We start from the raw sequence: 23,478 nt of genomic DNA on the forward strand, positions 1-23,478 counted from the left end.
AGACAACTATACTTAATTGGAAATATGATCAAGCATTTGGAGATGCTATTCTTTCAGTTCATTTCTTCCAGATTGTAGTTTGAATCTTATTGTAAGTTAGTGAGACTTCCCTGAGGGTTGTAGCCTTTTGAGCCACTATATTTGAGTAATTGGCTCTAGGAAGTGTGCCTAAATGTATGTGCATTCTCCATTATAATATTTTCACATACTACTACAGAGTATCATCTTACTGTGGGTAGGTTCCCATCATGGTTTTTCCCTTAATCGGGTTTTCCATGTCAAAATCTTGGTGTTGTGTGTTGTGTTCTCAATTTGCTTATCTTTGTTGTTACTGTAGTTTATCAGATCTATGTTTTGTGATTAAGTATGTTAATTTGGTGAAGAATGATTCACCCTCCCTCTCAGTCTTCCTTCTTGGCTGCTACTAACAATTGGTATCAGAGCTAGATCCTCTGGTAGAAGCTTAACCACTTGAGGAGATCCAGGATGGCAGATCAAGGCGTTATCTTTAAGGAGAGTCTGAGGTCTGATGGAAGTAACTATGCTATATGGAAGAGCCAAATGGAAGTGCAGTTGAAATTTCTTAAAGAAGATTACTGAAAGATTACAAAGAATGCCTATTCTACTCCTCCGAATGGACCAACTATTCCTGATGAGATAAAGGAAGATGATCATAATATTAGAGAAAAGGAAGCATTGCTTAGAGCCTTGACTGATTCCGAGATGACAAATATAATGGGGCTTCAAACCACACATGAGATAAACAAGTGAAGGTGATAAACAAGTGATGAAGGTGATAATCTTATATGAAGGTGATAAACAAGTGAAAGTTGCCAAGTTGTAGAGTTTAAAAGGAAAACATGGGACATTGAAGATGGGAGATGATGAGTATATACACTCTTTCATGACTAAGGTGAATGACCTTGTCCTAGGTATCAGATGTTTTGGTGGAACCATTGAGGAAGATAAAATTGTTGCTAAGGTGTTGATATCTTTGCCTCCTTATAAACATAAGGTTGTTGCTATTGATGAGATCTGGATTATGACTACAGTGATAAGAGATATGCTAGTTGGAAAGATTGTTGCATTTGAGCTGAGCGAATTTGGATAATCACATGGAAAGTCTACGACAACATTTAGAGCATCAATATTTGTATCTGGTAAGCAGAAGTATGATCCTAATGAATGCAGAATATCTAGATATGAAAGAGAGAGAAGAGAAATGGAAGAGAAAGAAAGAGAGCTGGATGAACTCGAAGCACTGATTGCCTTGAGATTGCCTAAAGGAGCCTATAAGTATGATGGAAAGTTGCCTTTGAAATGTTTCTCTTGGAATAAGATAGGACATTTTGCTTCTAGATGCCCGGAGAGAATGGCTAAGTATGACAGGCATGATAAATTTGATAAGCATGATAGGAATGATAGATATGAAAAGCATGAGAAGTATGATAAGACTTACAAGCCTAACTAGAAGTATAGGAATCATAAGAACTATTATTATGCTATTGATGAAGGTATTACAGATGAAGAATCAGAAGGAGATGAAGTTGTATTCCTTGCCATTAAGGAAGATGGACCTATACTTGTTGATTCCACAAGCTGCACTATTGAGGAGAAAGCTTTAGTTGCTAAAGTTGAAGAGAAATATGCATGGGTAATTGACAATGGTTGTTCACATCATATGACTGGTGATAAAAGAAAATTTGTGGGTATGGAAAGATATGATGGTGGAATAGTTAGATTTGGAGATGACAAAGATTGTGTAATCCATGAGAAAGGTTCTATTTTCTTTTGATGGTAAGAATAATGTTGATGATGTCTTGTATGTTGAATGTTTGAAGCATAATATTTTGAGTGTTGGACAGATGGTTTATAAGGGTTATGATCTACAATTCAAGGATGGAAAATGCAAGATCCTAAATGCCTTTGATATAGAGATTACATCTGGAACTAAGACTAAAGGTAACATTTTTCATTTGAATCTCGGTGAGAAAAGTTGTTTGATTGCTCAGATTGATGAGAGTTGGTTGTGGCATAGGAGAATGTGTCATGTGAATTTTGATTCAATGATTAAGATCAGTTCTACACAAGTTGTTAGAGATTTGCCTAAGATTGTTAAGCCTACCAATACAGAATGTAAGGAATGTTAGTTGGGTAAGCAAACAAGGATTTCTTTCAAGATAAAATAATATACATCAGATGGATTGCTAGCACTAGTATAATTTGGCAAATAAATGACTACATGACTAAAACTTTTAGTCACAACAACTAAAAATGACTAAATTCTACTAATTTTTTGCAACAAAGCTATAGATGACTAAATAAATGACTAATTTGATCGTCAGGTGAAAAACACAACTAAAAAATTAGTCACACAAATAAAAATGACGAAATAAATGACTACTACTCCTCTATACTATTAGTCACAAAAATAAAAAAAAGATGAAATAAATTACTATTACTCCTGTTGTCATTTTCTAGTTTCTTATAAATACTTGAGCATTTATCCATGAATCATCAAATGTTTTATATCTCAATTTTTTTATTTTTTTTGGTAAAAATGTATTTATAAACTCCAAGAAATGGATAATTTTAGGTTGTTAAATTTGTTTGATGGTGTTGCTATGGGCATTGGGAAAATTTACTCACTATATATTGTACATGGAGTCAAATTGAAAGGAACAAGAGATAAAAATGTAAATATTTAATCGTCACATGTCATGCCCACTTTTTGCAAGATTGAAACATGACACATGAATACGCAAAATATAGTTTTTTTTTATTTAAAATTGCAAACAATGAGGAAAGAAATGTTGGCATATGTGCAGAGTTTGATGACATGATATTGTATGTTGTCATTGATGTCAATATGCTGAAGTATGAACCAGTATATTGAAGTAAGCGATCTGGCAAGTGAACTGGTATGATGAAGTGTGAACCGGTATGATGGAATGAACTAGTATGATGAAGTGTGAACCGATATGATGGAATGAATCGGTATATGCAGAAAGTGAATCGGTATGTGAACCAGTATATGGAAAGTTTGTATCAGGGTTTTTGGTTGATGCATTCCAAGTATGTGTGATTCAACCGATGACATCCTATGATGAGTTAGGATTGAAATGAAGATCAGATCATGTTGCCATGTTAGCCTTGTGCGCATTAAGAATATTCTTGAGGATCTTGCATGAAGAAGATTGATTCTATCCACCTCAGGAATGTGCAAAATTTCAGTAAATGGTGGAGAGCATGTGATGGGTTATCAACTTCGAAAAGCGGTGAAGAACATACGAGGGAGAACATATTGAGATTTGTTCAAGACTGTTTTACTCTATGCAATGTGATTGAACGGTCAGGATTGGACCGACTGTATTGCTAACCTAGATGCTTAGGGTTTTAGGTTTTGGCTATCGACCTAATTGTTGTCTATAAGGTCGATGATGGTTTTCATTTGAAATTGTTGGCAAATGTTATGTGTGTATCCAAGTGAAGAGATACTTGATTCTTGCCAGACCGGAGTAGTGAGTAGAGATCTGTAGAGTGTGACTACAATAGTAAAGGAACTGAAGTGGATCTTTCTTGGCATTAAGTGCTAATATTAGATCAGTGTATTAGCTATTGACTTCTAACCATTTCAGCAGTTGGAAAATCCCTTTACCGAGTAGCTTTAACAGGCTTTTTGTAAATCCTTTAACAGGGTGACTCAAAATCATTGAGTTCTTCAAATCCTCTTGCATGGTAACCTTTAACAAGGTTTAACCTTTAACTAGGTATTTAGCCATCCCTTAACCGGGTGATCCCTAGTAGGATCGGTTCCTAGTAGAACCTGTTGTAAAGTCTTTAATTGGACTAGGCTCCTAACAGAGCGGACTTCAGAAGAGTTCAAGAACAACTTGTGGGTATTCATCCCCATCGTGGTTTTTCCCAGTTGGGTTTCCACGTGAAAAATAAGTGTGTCATGTGTGATGCTTTTTCATGTGATGTTTTAGTGTTTTCCTGTTAAAAGGTAAAGCATGCTGATCCAGTGGTCATTATATTTCTAATGTATTACTTGTTTAAGCATATGGGTGAAGTGGAAATGGGATATTAGGTTTTAAGCATATGGGTGAAGTGGAAATGAGATATTAGGTTTTGTGAAGATCTAAGTGTTATCGGTTTATGACTTTCATAGTCACCATGTCTTATTGGTATTGTCTTGATTTAGATCGGTGATGTTATTTACCAGTTAGTTTAGTCTTTGCTGTTTAAGTTGTTAAAGAAGTTTTGTCTATACAGATTCACCCCCCCCTCTCAGTATCTGTTGAGTATTTTCTGTTCATCATTATTCATCAATTGGTATCAGAGCATCCTTTAGGTCCTCTATGTTATAAGCTTAACCACTTGAGGAAAAGATCCTATTCTAATGATGAAGAGGGAAGGTCCTAAGTTCAATAGAGACAACTTTAACATATGGAAGGATAGAATGAAGATATACATTAAAAGCATGGGTGCTCAACACTGGAACTATGTTGAGAATACTTATGTTGTCCCTACCAGTACTCTCACCGATGATCAAATAAGAGAAATTCAGGAGAATGGGCAAGTCATGGAAGCTCTTATCAGTAGTCTATCTGATATTGAGTTTATAGATGTTCAGGATAAAGACAATCCCAAAGATGTATGGGATACTCTAGAGTCTATCTATGGTGGTGATGAGCATGTGAAGCAAGCTAAGGAAGAAATCCTTAGAGGAAAGTTTGAAGAGATGCGGATGGTTGAAGGAGAGACCATTCAACATTATGGGATAATGATTAAAACTATTGTTGGAGACATCAAGAGTGCAAGAGGTACAATGGATGATTCCACCATTGTTAGCAAAGTTTGATAACTCAATGATGATCGGATAGTACCAAACTGGTATTGAGAGGGGGGGGGGAATGAATCAGTACAAACAAAAGCTTCAATCTTAAACCAGTTTGTCAGTAGACACTGTGCTTAGGCAGACAAACAGTAACACCAGTCTTGAACAAAGTACAACTGGCGAAACCCAGAGTAAGTGAGACAAGAATAAACCGATTGACACTTATCTTCTCATATAATCTAATACTTCATTTTCATTAGAGGATTTCAAGAACTCAATGGTTTTGAGTCACCCTGTTAAAGGATTTACAGCAAGCCGGTTAAAGCTACCCTATTAAGGGATTTCCCAACTGTTGAGGTGGTTAGAGATCAACATGTATTACAATGATTTGGTAACAACACTCAATGCCAATGCAAATCCACTTTAGCTCCTCTTCACCTTCTACACTTACACTCTGCAGGTATCACTTCTCTCCTTTGGTCTGGCAAGAATCACGTATCCCTTCTCTTGGATATAAGGCTTTATGTAGCCTACACACCATGTCACTGTCTTCAGATAGGGAAAACCCATCTGGTTGCTCTAAATACACTTCCTCTTCAAGTACACCATTTAGGAATGTAGATTTTACATCCATTTGATATACTTTGAATCCTTTAAAAGCTGCATATGCAAGAAGCATACAAACTCCTTCCAATCTGGCTACAGGAGCAAAGGTTTCTCCATAGTCTTCTCCTTCTTCTTGGGCATATCCTTTGTACACTAGTTTGACTTTGTTTCTAATCACTGTGCCATCCTCATTCAGCTTATTTCTGAAAACCCATTTGGAACCAATGACATTTTTATGCTCTGATCTAGGTACCAAAGACCATGTATCATTTTTCTCTATCTGGTCAAGTTCCTCTTCCATTTCCTTGATCCAGTCTTCATCTTTATGTGCCTCTTTGAATGAATTAGGCTCAAATTTAGAGATCATACATGAGTTTTCTTTGACCTTTCTTCTTGTAAGAATTCCTGCATCCCTATCTCCTATGATCTGCTTAGGATCATGATTCAACTTGACATACCGAGGAATGGTCTTGATAGATTCCTCTTGCTTTTCTTCTTCATCCTCATCTCCATCAGTATCAACATCTACATCTACCAATGTAGGAACACTGTTACTAGTACTTGGTTGACTGACAACCGGTTCCCAAAAGGTTACAACCGGTTCATTTACCACTTGGTCACTGCCAGTTTCCTTAGTTTTCTCAGAGGTTTCATCAACTCTTACATTGATGCTTTCCATAATTCTCTGAGTCCTATTATTGAAACACTTAAGAGCTTTGCTCTTGGTGGAATACCCTAGGAATATTCCCTCATCACATTTCACATCAAATTTGCTCTGGTGTTCACTCCTCTTGATGTAACATTTGCTACCAAACACTCTAAAGTAGCTAACCACAGGTGTCTTACTGGTTCAATACTCATAAGGAGTCTTATCCTTACCTTTCTTAATGAGTACCTAGTTCATTGTGTAGACTGCAGTGCTCACCGCTTCTCTCCAAAAGGTGTGAGCTACCTTTCCTTGAATGAACATAGTTCTAGCTGCTTCAACCACAGTCCGGTTATTCCTCTCTGATAGGCCATTTTGCTGTGGAGTCTGAGGGCAGATAGTTGCCTCTTGATGCCATGTTCTTCACAACACTTGTTGAATTCACTGGAATTGAATTCCCCTCCTTGATCAGTTCTTAGGCACTTGATCCTTTTTACGCTTTCCTTCTCCACTAATGCTCTAAAAGCTTTGAACTTTACAAAAGCTTTAGACTTATCTTTCAAGAATGTGACCCACATCATTCTTGAGCAGTCATCAATGAGAACCATGAAGTACTTATCACCCTGCACACTCCTAGTTTTCATAGGACCACACAAATCAGTATACACAAGATCAAGCAAATTGTCAACAGTGAAAGGTTTACCTTTAAAGGTTGAGGAAGACATTTTCCCCAATCGACACTCTCTGCACAAGGTATTATCTAGTTTGCTTAGCACCGACAACCCTCTAACTGCCTTGATCTTACTAACCTTCACAATGTTATCAAATTTTACATGGCAGAGTCTCCTATGCCATATCCAGCTATCATCAAATTTAGCCATAAGACATGTACTTATATTTGCATTCAGCTGAAATAGATTACCTTTGGTCTGCATGCCAGTGGCCATGAATTCACCATTCTTTCCTTTGATTGTGCAAACTCCATTCTTGAATTCTAGAGTGAGACCACTATCATTTAGCTGGGCAACACTTAGAAGGTTGTGTCTGAGACCATCAACCCAATACACATTGTCAGCACTACTCTTTCCATTTAGAGAGATGGACCCTCTACCTTTGACCAGACATGGTACATTATTACCAAAGCGAACCACACCACCATCATACTCTTCTAAGGATAGAAACTTTCTTTGGTCACCAGTCATATGGTGAGAACAACCACTGTCAATAATCCACTCATTGGAATTATCAAATCGGGAGACAAGAGCCTTCTTGTCTAACACATATTCCTTGACAACAACAAACACAATATCTTCATTTTCTTCATCTTTTGATTCCTCATCTGTGACACCTTCATCAACTACCACAAAATAGTTTCTCCGGTTTCCTCCTTTGAATTTCTTGAACCTTTCCGGTTTGTCCTTGTTGTCACCATTAGGATAGTTTACAGCAATATGTCCTATCCGGTTACAAGAAAAGCATTTCAAAGGGAGCTTACCTCTATATTTGCCAATTCCTTTAGGGAGTTTCCTTGCAAGAAGAGCTTCAAATGCCATCAGAATCTCCTCATCATCCATTTCTCTACTCTGTCTTGGTTCACCACTAGTGCTAGCTTCTTTTCCTTTTCTGGATGGTACAACAGAAGCTTTAAAAGCTGATTCAGTCTTTTGAACACTGCCATCAAAACTATTTAGCTCATAGGCTATCAACTTTGCAATGATGGAGTCTAGGGATACCTTAGTCTTGTCTATTGATCTCAACTCCTGAATAACAACAACCCTTATTGCATAGACTGGTAATAAGGATCTCAGGACTTTGCTTACCATAGTGGAATCTTCCATTTTACTACCTGCACTCTTGATATCTCTAACAACAGTTTTGATTCTTATTCCATACTGTTGAATGGTTTCACCGTCAACCATCTGCATGTCTTCAAAATTCCTTCTAAGGCTTTCTTCCTTAGCTTGTTTTACATACTCATCACCGCCATAGATATTTTCAAAAGTATCCCATACCTCTTTGGGATTTACCTTATCTTGGACATCAATAAACTCAATGTCAAATAAACTACTGATTAGGGCTTCCATGACTTCCCCATTCTCCTACATCTCTCTCTTTTGGTCATTGGTGAGAGTACCGGTAGGAGCAACATAGGCATTCTCAACATAGCTCCAGTGTTGAGCACCCATGCTTCTGATGTATATCTTCATTCTATCTTTCCATATACTGAAATTTTCTCTGTTGAACTTTGGACCTTCCCTCTTCATCATTAGACTGGGATCTTTACCTCAAGCAGTTAAGCTTATAACACAGAGGACCTGGAGGATGCTCTGATACCAATTGATAACTCAATGATGATCGGATAGTACCAAACCGATACTGAGAGGGGGGAGGTGAATCAGTATAGACAAAAGCTTCAATCTTAAACCAGTTTGTCAGCAGACACTATGCTTAGGCAGACAAATAGTAACACCGGTCTTGAACAGAGTACAACCGACAAAACCCAGAGTAACTGAGACAAGAATAAACCGGTTGACACTTATCTTCTCATACAATCTAATACTTCATTTTCATTTCACCCTAGTGTATGAATAGGTATCTACCATCAAAGATATATATATATATATATATATATATATATATATATATATAAACAACTAGATCAACATGATTCACCACTTGACAGAAAACAACATATCATCACATGAAAAAGACATCACATATGACACACATATTTTTCACGTGGAAACCCAATTGGGAAAAATCACGGTGGGGATGAATACCCACAAGCTTATTTTTGAACTCTTTAGAAGTATGCTCTATTAGGAGCCTTGTCCAGTTAAAGACTGATACAATAGGTTCTGTTAGGAACCGATCCTATTAGGGATCACCTGGTTAAGGGATGGCTAGAATACCTAGTTAAGGGTTAAACCCTGTTAAAGGTTACCTTGTTAGAGGATTTCAAGAACTCAATGGTTTTGAGTCACCCTGTTAAAGGATTTATAGCAAGCCAGTTAAAGCTACCCTGTTAAGGGATTTCCCAACTGTTGAGGTGGTTAGAGATCAACAGGTATTACAATGATCTGGTAACAACACTCAATACCAATGTAGATCCGCTTTAGCTCCTATTCACCTTCTCCACTTACACTCTGCAGGTATCACTTCTCTCCTCTGGTCTACCAAGAATCACGTATCCCTTCTCTTGGATACACACACACAACTTTTGCCAACAACCTCAGAAAGAAACACAACATCAACCTTATAGGAAATAGATAGGTCGGTAGCATAAACCCTAAACCCTAAACCTATTAGGTTAAGAAATTCAAATGGTTCAATCCTGACCATTGAGCACATTGCATTAAATGCAACAGACTTGAACCAATCTCAAGATGTTCTCTATCATTTGTTTTCCACCGATTTCATGGCGATTGATAACCCATCACACGTTATCACCGTTTACAGACTTTGCACATTCCCAAGGTAGATAGGGACAATCTCCTTCATACAAGATCCTTCACGCACACAAGGCTAACGTGGCAACATGATCTGTTCTTTGTTACAAAGCTAACTCATCACACAAAGTCACCGGTTGAGCCACACAGGCTTGAAGCACTTCAACAGGAAACCTTGAAGTTGAGACTACCAACCAGTAGTCATACCAAGCTTCCATGTGTTGGTTCCCATAACCACATGTCGGTTCAACTTAAACAAACACACTGCTTCACTCTGGCACAAATGCTGGTTCATAGTGTTATACCGGTTCTCACATATACCGGTTCTTGGTAACATACCGGTTCTCACATATACCGGTTCTTGGTAACATACCGGTTCTCACATATACCAGTTCTCCCCTCTTCAGCATATTGACATCAATGACAACATATAATGTCATCATGTCCTCATACCGGTTCACATAATGCCAACAAAGTTTTGAGAACCTTATTACTGGTCTATGCAATAAGGGTTGCCTCTATTCAGGAGTTGAGATCTATTGACAAGACAAAGGTATCCCTTGATTCTATTATTGCTAAGTTGATTGCATATGAGCTAAACAATTATGATGGTAGTGTTCAAAAGACTGATTCGGCCTTTAGAGCATCTACTACACTATCTAGAAAGGGTAAAGAAGGTAGTACCAGTTGTGAGCCTAGACAAAGCAGGGATATGGATGACGAGGAGATCCTAATGGGAATTGAAGCTCTTCTGGCCAAGAGACTTCCTAAGGGAACTGGAAAATACAGAGGTAAGCTCCCTTTGAATTTTTTTTTTTGTAATAGGATAGGACACATTGCTATCAACTATCCCAATAGTGATAATAAGGACAAACTAGAGAAGTTAAAAAATTTCAAAGCAGGAAATAGGAGAAACTGTCTTGTTGTAGTTGATGAAGGTGTCACTGATGATGAATCAGAAGATGAAGAAAGTGAAGACATAGTGTTTGTAGCCATTAAGGAAGATGTGTTAGACAAGAAGGCTCTTGTATCTCGCTTTGATAATTCTAATGAGTGGATTATTAACAGTGGTTGTTCTCACAATGATTGGTGACTGGAGAAAGTTTTTGTCTCTGGAAGAGCATGATGGAGGTGTAGTCCGATTTGGTAATGATGCACAATGTATGACAAAAGGAAAAGGGTCCATCTTTCTAAATGGAGAAAGTAGTGTTGATAATGTGTATTGGGTAGAAGGTCTCAGGCAATACCCTTTTGAGTGTTGCTCAGCTAAATGATAAAGGACTCACTCTGGAATTCAAAGATGGAGTATGCAAAATAAAAGGAAAGAGCGGTGAACTAATGGCCATTGGTATGTAGACCAAAGGTAACTTATTTCAGTTGAATACAAATATCAGTGAATGTCTAATGGCTAAGTTTGATGACAGTTGGATATGGCATAGGAGACTTTGCCATGTAAATTTTGATAATATTGTAAAGACCAGTAAGATCAAGGTAGTTAGAGGATTGTCTATGCCGAACAAACTAGAGAATCCTTTGTGCAAAGAATGTCAACTGGGGAAAATGTCTTCCTCAACCTTCAAAGGTAAATCTTTCACAACAGATAATTTACTTGATCTTGTGCATACTGATTTGTATGGTCCTATGAAAACTAGGAGTGTTCAGGGAGATAGGTACTTTATGATTCTTACTGATTATTGCTCAAGAATGATGTGGGTCACATTCTTCAAAGACAAGTCTGAAGCTTTTGGAAAGTTCAAAGCCTTCAGAGCACTAGTTGAAAAGGAAAGCGGTAAGAGGATCAAATGCCTTAGAACCGACCAAGGAGGTGAGTTCACCTCTGGAGAATTCAGTAGGTATTGTGAAGAGAATGGCATGAAGAGGCAACTGCCTTCCCCTTAGACTCCACAACACAATGGCCTAGCAGAGAGGAACAACTAGACTATAGTTGAAGCAGCCAGAATGATGTTGATTCAAGGGAAGGTTGCTCACACTTTTTGGAGAGAAGCGGTGAGCACTGCAGTCTACACTATGAACCAGATACTCATCAAGAAAGGTAAGGATAAAACTCCTTATGAGTATTGGACTGGTAAAACTCCAATGGTAAGCTACTTTAGAGTGTTTGGTAGCAAGTGTTATATCAAGAGGAGCGAACACCAGAGCAAGTTTGATGCAAAATGTGATGAGGGAATATTCATAGGGTATTCCACCAAGAGAAAAGCTCTTAAGTGTTTTAACAATAGGACTTAGAGAATTGTTGAAAGTATCAATGTTAGAGTTGACGAAACCTCTGAGAAACCTGAGGAAACTGAAACTGAGTGAGTGGTAGATGAACTGGTTGTAACCTTCTAGGAACTATTTGCAAAACAACCAAGTACAAGTAACAGTGCTCCTACACCAGTAGATGTTGATGAAGATGAAGATGAGGATGAAGAGGAAAAGCAAGAGGAATCAACCAAGATCATTCCTAGGTATGTAAAGTTGCATCATGATCCAAAGTAGATCATAGGGGACAACGATGCAGGAATACTTACAAGAAGAAAGGTCAGAGAAAATTCTTGTATGATTTCCGAATTTGAGCCCAAAACATTTAAAGAGGCACACAAAGATGAAGATTGGATTAATACTATGGAAGAGGAACTTGGCCAGATAGAAAAGAATGGTACATGGTCTTTGGTACCCAAACCTGAGCACAAAAATGTTATTGGCACCAAATGGGTTTTTAGAAACAAGCTGAATGAAGATGGTATAGTGGTAAGAAACAAAGCAAGACTAGTATGTAAGGGATATGCTCAAGAAGAAGGAGAAGACTATGGAGAAACCTTTGCTCCAGTAGCTAGATTGGAAGGAGTTCGAATGCTACTTGCATTTGCAGCATTTAAGGGATTCAAAGTGTATCAGATGGATATAAAATCTGCATTCCTGAATGAAATACTTGAAGAGGAAGTGTATATAGAGCAACCAGATGGATTTTTCCTATCAGAAGACAATGATATGGTGTATAGGCTATATAAAGCCTTGTATGTATTGAAGCAAGAACCTAGAGCATGGTATGAATGTTTATACTCACATCTTGTGAAGATTGGATTTGAAAGAATAAGTGAAGATGGCAATATCTATCTGAAGTCAGAAGGAGATCAGATTCTGATCTATGAAGTGTTTGTTGATGACATAATTTTTGGTGGAAATGACAAGATGAGTCATGCATTTGTAGATGAGATGAAGAAGGAATTTGAGATGTCACTAATTGGAGAGATTAAGATCTTCATTGGACTACATATTCAACAAATGAAATATGGTATCTTTATCACTCAGACCAAGTATTTCAAAGAGGTTTTGAAGACCTTTGGCATGGAAGACAGAAAACCAGTTGGTACACTGATGATGACCGGTTGTAAACTATCAAAAGAAGATGACTCAATGTTGGTGAATGAGAAGGAATACTGGTCAATGATTGGTAAGTTGCACTATGTAGTGCACAACAGACTGGACATTGCACATGTAGTGGGCATTGTTGCATGTTTCCAGAAAAATCCAAGAGAATCCCACTTGGTAGCAGTCAAGCGGATTCTTAGATATCTAAAGGGAACTATAGATTATGGATTGTGGTATCCATACAATAATGAATTCAATCTCAAAGTGTTTATTGATGCTGATTGGGTTGGTAATGTGGATGACCGGAAGAGGACAATGAGTGGTACATTGTTTCTTGGTGGTAGACTAGTCTCATGGATGAGTAAGAAGCAGAGTTGTATCTCTCAGTCTACAATAGAAGCAAAATATGTAGCAGCATTTATGAACTGTACTTAGACAAATTGGATAAAGCATGTATTAAGTGGTTTCAAAGTCCCTGTATCTAAACTAGTGAGTATATTTTGTGATAACACGAGTGCAATTAATATTTTCAAGAATCCGGTATTGCATGCTAGAACCAAGCACTTCGAGCTCAAGTATCATTTCTTGAGGGAGAAAGTTCAAAACAAAGAGGTTGTATTGGAACATGTTTCCAGTAAGGAGTAGTTAGCAGATATTTTCACCAAGCCTCTACTGAAGGCTACATTTACCTATTTAAAAGGTGAATTAGGGGTGCTGCCCCTTCAAGAGGTGAACTAAAGGTATGTGCTCCACATCAGTCAGGTATTGCATTGTCAAATCTTTTTAGGATTGATGTGTTGAAGGATGCTACTCCTTAGGGGGAGCAGCATAGTAGATCATGGATGTTTATACCTCCACTCTGGCATTGTTGTCAAAGGGGGAGAAGATGTGAAGCAGAGAAGATATCTGTAGTTTTGAAGACATAATATGGAAGAGATTGGGGAGAAGATGTGAAGCGGAGAGATATCTTTGTATATTGCCATCAATGCCAAAGGGGGAGATTGTTGGCATATGTGCAGAGTTTGATGACATGATATTGTATGTTGTCATTTATGTCAATATGCTGAAGTATGAACTGGTATATTGAAGCAATCTAGCAAGTGAACCGGTATATTGAAGTGATTTGGCAAGTGAATCGGTATGATGGAATGAACTGGTATATGCAGAAAGTGAAGCAGTATGTGAACCGGTATATGGAAAGTTTGTATCGAGGTTTCTGGTTGATGCATTCCAAGTCTGTGTGATTCAACCGATGATATCCTATGATGAGTTAGCATTGAAATGAAGATCAGATCGTTTTGCCACATCAGCCCTATGCATGTGAAGAATCTTCTTGAGGATCTTGCATGAAGAAGATTGATTCTATCCACCTTGGGAATGTGCAAAATCTCAGTAAATGGTGGAAAGCACGTGATGGGTTATCAGCTTCCAGAAGTGGTGAAGAACAGACAATGGAGAATGTCTTGAGATTTGTTCAAGACATTTTTAATCTATGAAATGTGATTGAACGGTCAAGATTGGACCGATTGTATTGTTAACCTAGATGCTTAGGGTTTTAGGTTTTGGCTACCGACCTAATTATTGTCTATAAGGTTGATGATGGTTTTCATTTGAAGTTGTTGGCAAATGTTATGTGTGTATCCAAGTGAAGAGATACTTGATTATTGCCAGACCGGAGTAGTGAGTAGAGATCTACAGAGTGTGATTACAGTAGTAAAGGAACTGAAGTGGATCTACCTTGGCATTAAGTGCTGTTATCAGATCAGTGTATTACCTGTTGACTTCTAACCATTTCAGCAGTTGGAAAATCCCTTTACCAGGTAGCTTTAACAGGCTCTTTGTAAATCCTTTAACAAGGTGACTCAAAATCATTGAGTTCTTCAAATCCTCTTGCGAGGTAACCTTTAACAGGGTTTTAACCTTTAACCGGGTATTTAGCCATCCCTTAACTGGGTGATCCCTAGCAGGATCGGTTCCTAGTAGAACCTGTTGTAAAGCCTTTAACCGGACTAGGCTCCTAACAGAGCGGACTTTAGAAGAGTTCAAGAACAACTTGTGGGTATTCATCCCCACCGTGGTTTTTCCCAGTTGGGTTTCCACGTGAAAAATAAGTGTGTCATGTGTGATGCTTTTTCATGTGATGTTTTAGTGTTTTCTGTTAAGCAGCAATGCATGCTGATCGAGTGGTCATTATATTTCTGATGTATTACTTGTTTAAGCATATGGGTGAAGTGGAAATGGGATATTAGGTTTTAAGAATATGGGTGAAGTGGAAATGAGATATTAGGTTTTGTTAAGATCTAAGTGTTACCGGTTTATGACTTTTACAGTCACTGTGTCTTACCGGTATTGCCTTGATTTAGATCGGTGATGTTGTTTACCGATTAGTTCAGTGTTTGTTGTTTAATTTGTTAAAGAATTTTTTGTGTATACCGATTCACCCCCCCTCTCAGTATCTGTTGAGTATTTATTGTTCATCATTATTCATCAAGAAAGAGCTAAAATAGTTTTCCTCCAACCATATGAACCTAGTGACATGGGTATACATCAACCCCTCTAGTTAAAAAAAATACAAGGTATATAAAGTTTCCATAAGGTCATATACTTCAATGGTACACTTAATAGCCATTATCATTTGCTATGAAACTATTTTAAATAAATTTATCAACTTGGGTGTGAGAATTAAGTAGTAGAGCATCTTGCATGTTGTTGGTGGTCCATAAGACCAACAATAATTTTAGATCCCTAGCTTGGGATATGAATCATTATAAAATAATTACACATCAAATATGTTGTTTATTATTGATATGAAGGTTATTTTTATTATTCACAAATCATTGAGAATTACATTTACTATTCTCAAAAGATTCTCTTCATTTTAGATATGGGAGTTTTTACATTTCACTTTCTCTTTAAAATAGATATGGGCCCTTGGTCTACTGGTGAAGTTGAATGGCTCCAAATGAGCCCACCAGGGATCAAGTCTTGCTGAATTCAAGGCTCTAACATCATAAGGAATGAGGTTGGGATTGTTACTTTGTGAAGGCCCTCGTTGGGTTGTCGTCCTCACAAGTCTAATTCTATTTTTTTTAGATTCCCGCCTAAAAAGAATTGAGAAAATTTTTAAAATTATCCTTTCACTCATTTTTACTTCAACTCCTCCTACTCCTTTCCATTAATTTTCTCTAACATGTTTTGAGTAGCATAGAGCCAGGTTTTCCCATCCTGGGTATCAAAGAAATTGTTAACTACTTGGCAAATTTGGGGATTGCGTCGGTAACTATTGAGAATCTCATGAAAATAAATGAAAAAACTATTGCTTATGTATATGAATTCCTTGCCAAAATAATATTGGCATAAGTTTAAGGCTGGGATGACCAACCATTTTTTATATGGATTAGAGGTCTTAGAAGATCTAGAGCTGCATAGAGATTATGTGGGCATAATTAACAACATTCAAAAAGTACAAAAAGTAATGCATGTTTTAGGGGCCCATGACATCTCTTCCAATGAAATTTTCAAGCCCTATCCACATCACACTCTCAAGTTCTTAAGTAGCTTGATCAATTTATCATGCTACAAGTAAGGGCTATGGATGACTTTATTGGTTTAGATTCATTAACTGGCTAGCTTTTTGTATGCCATTTGTAAAAGTTTTCTGTTGATTTATGCAAAAACCTTATCTAAATTAGTTTAAACTTGAGGCCTACCTTTTTCTTTGTAGACACCCCAAATAAACGTATCCTTCTTACAATTAAAATATTTTAAATCCCAAATGCACATTAATTTCTAGGCCAATTTGGTTTGAGCGGAAGATCACAAAATAAATTGTTTGTAGAGAAGCCATTTACTGTCATGGGATAATAATTATTGTGTGACTAGAGTCCTTTTGATGACCATAAGAAAGTTAAATTATAGAAGTTGTCAGGCCAAGCTTCACACCTTTAGAATAATTCCTCAAGCATTTCTAGGCTAGTTATTATTTTTTTCTCTTTATGTTTTGACTACAACAATTTTAAGCTTTGGAGAACAAAATATGTTATGTGGAAACCCTAGCTTGCATGATAAAATTTCTCATTAAATAATAGTAATAACCTATTCAGATGTACATACATACAATATTGTCAGGGATAACTTTAAGAAACCACCCCCCAGGCAAAAGTGTAAAATCCTGGCAAATCAGACATTATTTTTGGTGCAAAAATTTCAAATTGATGGCGAATTTTTTTTCAAATTTGGAAAAAAAAATTATTTGTATTGGCGATTTTATTTTTAGGGTTTGAAAATTCCATAAAATCCTGGCGAATAATTCATTATTGTGTGGGGAAAATAAATAATGGAGGAGGCGAATGTTTTTCATTTAAAGGAAAAAATATATGTGCATGGGCGGAAAATTATACTCCGAAAGAAAAATTATTTAAGTGTAGGCGATTTTCATTATCTATTAATAACCATTTTTGTTATCTAATTAATGCAACATCACGTCGATTCTATAATCTACACGATGTATTGATAAGCGTGACTTCATCAACACGTCACACATACCTAAAATCCCTCAATTTAAAACTGTTCAATGATTGCATATCAATGGCTGAAGTTTTATTTCGGCCCAAATTTCTGATGAGAAAGTTCTCCAAAAAGTCCCCGAAATGGAATTGGAGATAGTAGGCACGAATCAAATCTTATCCTAATCAAGTATTGACATTTATTAACATCTTGTCATTGACATTCTCTAACTGCGATCCACTCAGCACGCACGACTTCCAATCTGGTAATTGGTAGTGGTTTACAATTGTTTCCAATTTTGCACACTTGTGCATTTATGAGAAAGATTTACTAAGAGATACGCTTCTGCAAAATAGCAGGAGAGTTCATTCCTCCTAGCCAATAAATATTTATATGGCTATTGGCGAATTATGTTCATCTATTAAGACAACCTCGGAAAGTGTAGGCAAAAATATTGAATTTATCGCGTGCGAAATGTAGATTCTATTGGTGAAATCTTGATAGAGATACAATTAAATACATAAAACAATGGGTGATTGGGCCATGCATTTTATGAATATTTATAAAGTTTGGGCGACATGGCCACCCCTGATCGATGCAATATATTCACCATTTTCTAGGTCGTCGGCATGAAATATTCGCCATTAAAGTAAATCCTAAATATTGTTTCTTGCTTGAATCACATCTATTTTATAGAAGAAATAAATTACTCAGAAACTTTGATGTTGTAATTTTTTTAATGAAATCGACAAATTTCATGAAAGTAATGACAATAGGCCATTCAAACACACATACAGACTGTAATTTTCATTCGATGTTTGCTTGAAATGAATTTCAAACTTATCCTAAAGGAGGTGAAAAATTAAATTGAACTAGTGAAAATTTCAATATCTACTTTAAACATAGGAAATGCTTACTCTAAAAAAATCATTAAATTAATGACAATGTATTTAAGACACACATGTACAAAAGATTTTTTAGACAAATATTCTTTTGCAAGAAATTAAAGCTTCATAGTACAGACAAATCATTCAAAAACCATAGTTCATATGGAAACTTGCATATGTGTGGCTTAGATTGCATGCATAGACAAAAAAATTCCATTGAAATTTTCACACAACAAATTTTAGATCTGGAAAGTAAATAAATTATATAGAAATTGTAGGAATCATGAAAAACTCCATCAAACTGATGGCAACGAGCTGTTTAGAATTTTCAGACAAATTTCAAGTACACATTTAAGCTTTTCATACCAAGTAAATCATGTAGAAACCCTAGGTGATGTGATAAATTTTGTTTATGTCATTATAGCTTTGCATATTTAATTAATCTTGCAAAAACCCTAGTTGACATTATCAATTTCAGTTGTGTATTGGAAATGAACCATTCAGATGCATTCAAGGACAATGATTTTCCTTAGTATTTTGTTGCAACAAATATGTGTTGTAGAAGAAATAAGTATTGCAGAAACATTGATAATATGAATTTTTTTTCTCAATAATGGCAATGGGCCAGCCGTTTAGAGCATAATAATTGCATGCTAGTGGGATTAGTTTGTTTTAAGAAATAGAGAGAGATGGGCAGATAATGCAATGAATGAGAATGACAATGAAGGATGCAAAGGATGCAGAGCGATGGGAATGGAGGATGTCGTGCTATTTTTCATTGCATGCTCCTCCTTCTTTCCGGTTCATGATGAGTATAGTGAAGAAGAAGATAACATGGATTATTTCATTTGGACAACAAATGTAATCCTCAATACAAGGAAAAATGTGACGTCTTGCCTTAAGAAAGGATTATTAATCTTATAAAATTAAATTATAATTAAAATTTATAATATCAATCAAGGGGGTTTCTAAGAGTTATGACCGTTGGAGGAAGACTCTATTTAAGAGAGGCCCAACAAGAAGAAGAGGCCAATCAAGCAGAAATCACCATTGCACAGATTTGATTAATTTTCAGTTTGTAATTAAAGAAATATTCCTTTGGGGATATTATATAAAAAATGTCAAGGGCTTGTTTAGTACATATACATACAATAATTTTTTTCAAATTTTTTCTTGAAACAAATTTGTTTTGCAGAGAAATAAATTATGCAAAAACCCTAGATGCCATGGAATTTTATTTAAATTTGGTGCTTAAAATTTCTCCTCTAACCATGCAATTTAGGTCAAATCCTATGCTCAGAGAACATTGCGATGTTCATCTATCTTTGGTTGCTCCTTTCATTTCAGGTTTTGCTACTTCATTGGCACTTTTTGTAATTTCATTATTTTTTTTGTGTATACAAATTGTGTTCTCCCTAACTTCATTCTCTCTTCTCAAATTTTTCAGATTATACATTAAAAAAGTTATGGTATTTGACGACAAAGAAAAGAGAACTAGACTCTGCAACTTACTAGAGAAAGAACATAAAGGATTCCAGGATTGTTAAATAGGTACAAACACATTCCACTTTAGTTGTCATTGTTGGCATTATGTGAACCGGCATGAAGACATAATGATTTTGTATGTTGTCATTGATGTCAATATGAGACATGGTGTGAACCAGCACATGTGATAGGTAAAGAGAGAAAGGAACAGGCATATGTATGAATCGGTTTATATACCAAAGTGAAGCGGCATATGTATGAACCGGTTTATATGCCAAAGTGAAGTGGCATATTTGTTCAAGGTGAACCAGTATGTAGTTATAGGAACTAGCACATGGAAGCATTGTATGACTACCGGTTGGTAGGTAGCTTCCACTTTAGGATTTCCGGTTGGAGTACCTCAAGTCCGTGCGACTTAATCAGTGATCTTCGTGTGATGAGTTAGTAGTATAATGGAGGACAGATCATGTTGCCACGTAAGCTCTGTGCGCGTGAAGGATCTTGCATGAAGAAGATTATTCCTATCTACCTCGGGAATGAGCGAAGTCTGTCAAACGGTGATAATGCGTGATGGGTTATCAGTCGCCATGAAATCGGTGGATAATGGATGATGGAGAATGTCTTGAGATCGATTCAAGATTGTTGCATTTAATGCAGTATGATTCAATGGTCAGGATTGAACCACTTGAATTACTTAACCTAACAGGTTTAGGGTTTAGGGTTTTTGCTAACAACCTATATGTTTCCTATAAGGTCGATGTTGTGTTTATTTCTGAGGTTGTTGGAAAAAGTTGTGTGTGTGTATCCTAGAGAAGTGATACGTGATTCTTGCTAGACCAAAGGAGAGAAGAGATACCTACAAAGTGAATGTGCAGAAGGTAAAGAGGAGCTTAAATGGATTTGCATTAGCATTGAGTGCTATTAACAAATCATTATTTCCTGTTGATCTCTAACCACTTCAACAGTTGTAAAATCCCCTAACAAGGTAGCCTTAACTGGCTTGATTCAAAATCCCTTAACAAGTTGGTCTTAACAAGCTTGATTCAAATCCCTTAACTGGGTAACTCGAGGTTAATGAGTTCTGAGAAGCTATAGAGCTTAGGAGATCCTTTCAGCTATTGAGTTCTTGAAATCCTCTAACAAGGTGACCCTAATGGGTTTAACCCTTAACCGGGTATCCCTTAACCGGGTGATCCCTAATAGGATCGCTTCCTAGCAGAACCTATTGTAATGTCTTTAACCAAACAAGGCTCCTAATAGAGCGGACTTCTAAAGAGTTCAAAAAGCAGCTTGTGGGTATTCCTCCCCACTGTGGTTTTTCCCAGTTGGGTTTCCACGTGAAAAATATGTGTGTCATGTGATGCTTTGTTTTACCTGTTAAGTGTATGAAGGTTCTATGTTTTCTGCCTGTCTATAAAACATATGGAACTCACTGTTGTAAAGATCTGATGATTAAGTTTACCTGTTTATGCATGAGAATATAATGATACTATAGTATTGAGCTAAGAGGGAAGCTTATTGAGTGACCGGTTCATGACTGATTGAGCTGTACTGGATGTTACCGGTTGCACTCTATTTTACCAGTATCCCTATTTGTCAGTCATTTGGAGTATTTTCTATCAAACCAGTTTTGGACTATACTTGTGTTTGTATTGATTCACCCCCCCCTCTCAGTACCGGTTTGGTACTAGTGGTTCATCATTGAGTTATTAGTCATTGTAGGTGCAAATAAAATGAATACATTTAATTTACAAGTACCATGTGTTGAACTCTGTTTAGTATTATTGAAGGACACATTAAATAAACTATGCATTGCTAGCAAAAGTGACACTAGTGAGTTTTGAATCAAATCAAATCCTAAGTATGATCACGCTTGTGCACATTTCTGACTATTTCATCCAGTTCTTTACCCATTGTCCATTTAGTAAAATCTTTAGTTCTTTCCTTTGCATGAGTTTTTTCTTTCAGCAACGCGTATCCCAAGTTGATCTTTCCAATACATATCCCAAGTTTATCTTGGCCAAGGACTCAAAACCCTATTTAATCTATCAAATGAAATCCAGTTTTTGGGTAACCTGTTTGCCTTTTTCCCATGTATTTTAAGATATCCAAGGCCACTTTAATTGGTTGAAATATGGATGAAACCAATCCACAAAAACCACCTTAGGCATCTATATTATGAATTTCTCAACCTAGTTTACTGTGACTGAATCTTCCTTGACAAGTGGTAGTAAAAAAATGCAGTTAAATAAATGAGATATCTGGTTTCATGCCCAAAATTATTTTTTCCCATGATTGATATGGAAAGATATAGTTGTATGTAAATATTTGCTTGCAATCACCTTAGAAATTTTAGCAAAATATTCCATTTTTTCTTAGTTATTGATTATGTTTATCATCATATAGAAATGACTTGATAGCATCTCATCACTCGATGGTTTACATAAGATACTTAAGATGACAAAAGTATCAATTTCTACTTTGACATCAACATTGTCATTCAAGATGCTTTTGTAAAGGAACTTCTTTTGAGTCTTGTCATAAATCTTTGTCTACTTGCACACCACATATTCATTTTCTATGATAATGACATTACATCAGGTAATGATTTAATGTGAATTACTACATGTTCATATTTCTATGACAGTGACATTACATCAGGTAATGATTTAATGTGATTTAATGATGTGCTCTTTTGTAGAAGCACAAGTCCACCTAAAAACCAAGGATTAAAAGAGATTACCAACTTTTCACTTGAAACTTCTATTGATTCAAGTGTCATAATAAATGAGTTTGTGCATGAAATATGACCATACCTTTGTGGGAATAAACTACACACAAGCCATCCCAGTCACCCACTATGGCATCTGATATTAAATGCACATCTTGTGGATGGATGCTTTGTGAAATCCTTTTAGGATTTTTATCATGATATATACTCTTCCTTTCTTCTAGCTCCAAGCAATGCCTTGGTAATTGAAAACACCCAAAAAAAAATTGTATATGTTCATGTTCCATATCTTTAATAGACTGCAACCAAAAGAATTTGAGCATCATATTTTTATTTTATTATTTAAAACTGAAATCTGTGTCATCTCTTCTCATTCCATGCTTTGAAGGTAGGTATTGCCAAAATAAATTTATGTTTTCAAACCTTGAGACACCTCCCTCTTTCCATCACAAAGGGGGTGAACAAAAAAACAATCATGGGTTGGTCAACTGGGTAGGAGTGCTCGCAATACAAAACCCTTTGGGAGAACAAGCTTTCTCAATAATTCAAAGTTGTGATTCCCAAGCTTGTCACTACAAGATCGGTAAGAATAACTTTATTTTGGCATTTGCGCTCTCAAGTTCTTAAACCGAGTTCCTAATAATTAGTTTCCATAATTGATTTGTCAAGACAAGTATTAGTAATGCTACATTATGTTTTCCCTTTGGAATAATGAACAAGAAATACTTATAAGAAACCAACAGTCAAAATACAACATTATAAGATAATGAATTCTATAAATTTATAGGAATAGGCATTCTATATGTTCAGGAAATATTAAAATAAAGCATGAATATCCGCTTTGTAGATAAACTATTGGATGTAACAAGTGAAAATATTTGTACCTAGCATATATAGGGTAGCCACCAATAGCCCAGGCAACAACATAATATTCTGCAGTTGAGTGAAGACTCTAT

The 23,478-nt window shown here is 36.4% G+C and overlaps 1 pseudogene; it reads right to left on the bottom strand.

The window, feature by feature from the left end:
* Nucleotides 1-22,429: 22,429 nt before the first annotated feature.
* The window catches only part of LOC131077712 (probable galactinol--sucrose galactosyltransferase 2), a 95,967-nt pseudogene continuing 94,918 nt past the window's right edge, over nt 22,430-23,478 (bottom strand).

This window comes from Cryptomeria japonica, chromosome 5, assembly GCF_030272615.1.
Source record: "Cryptomeria japonica chromosome 5, Sugi_1.0, whole genome shotgun sequence".
In the NCBI taxonomy this organism is placed as follows: Eukaryota; Viridiplantae; Streptophyta; class Pinopsida; order Cupressales; family Cupressaceae; genus Cryptomeria; species Cryptomeria japonica.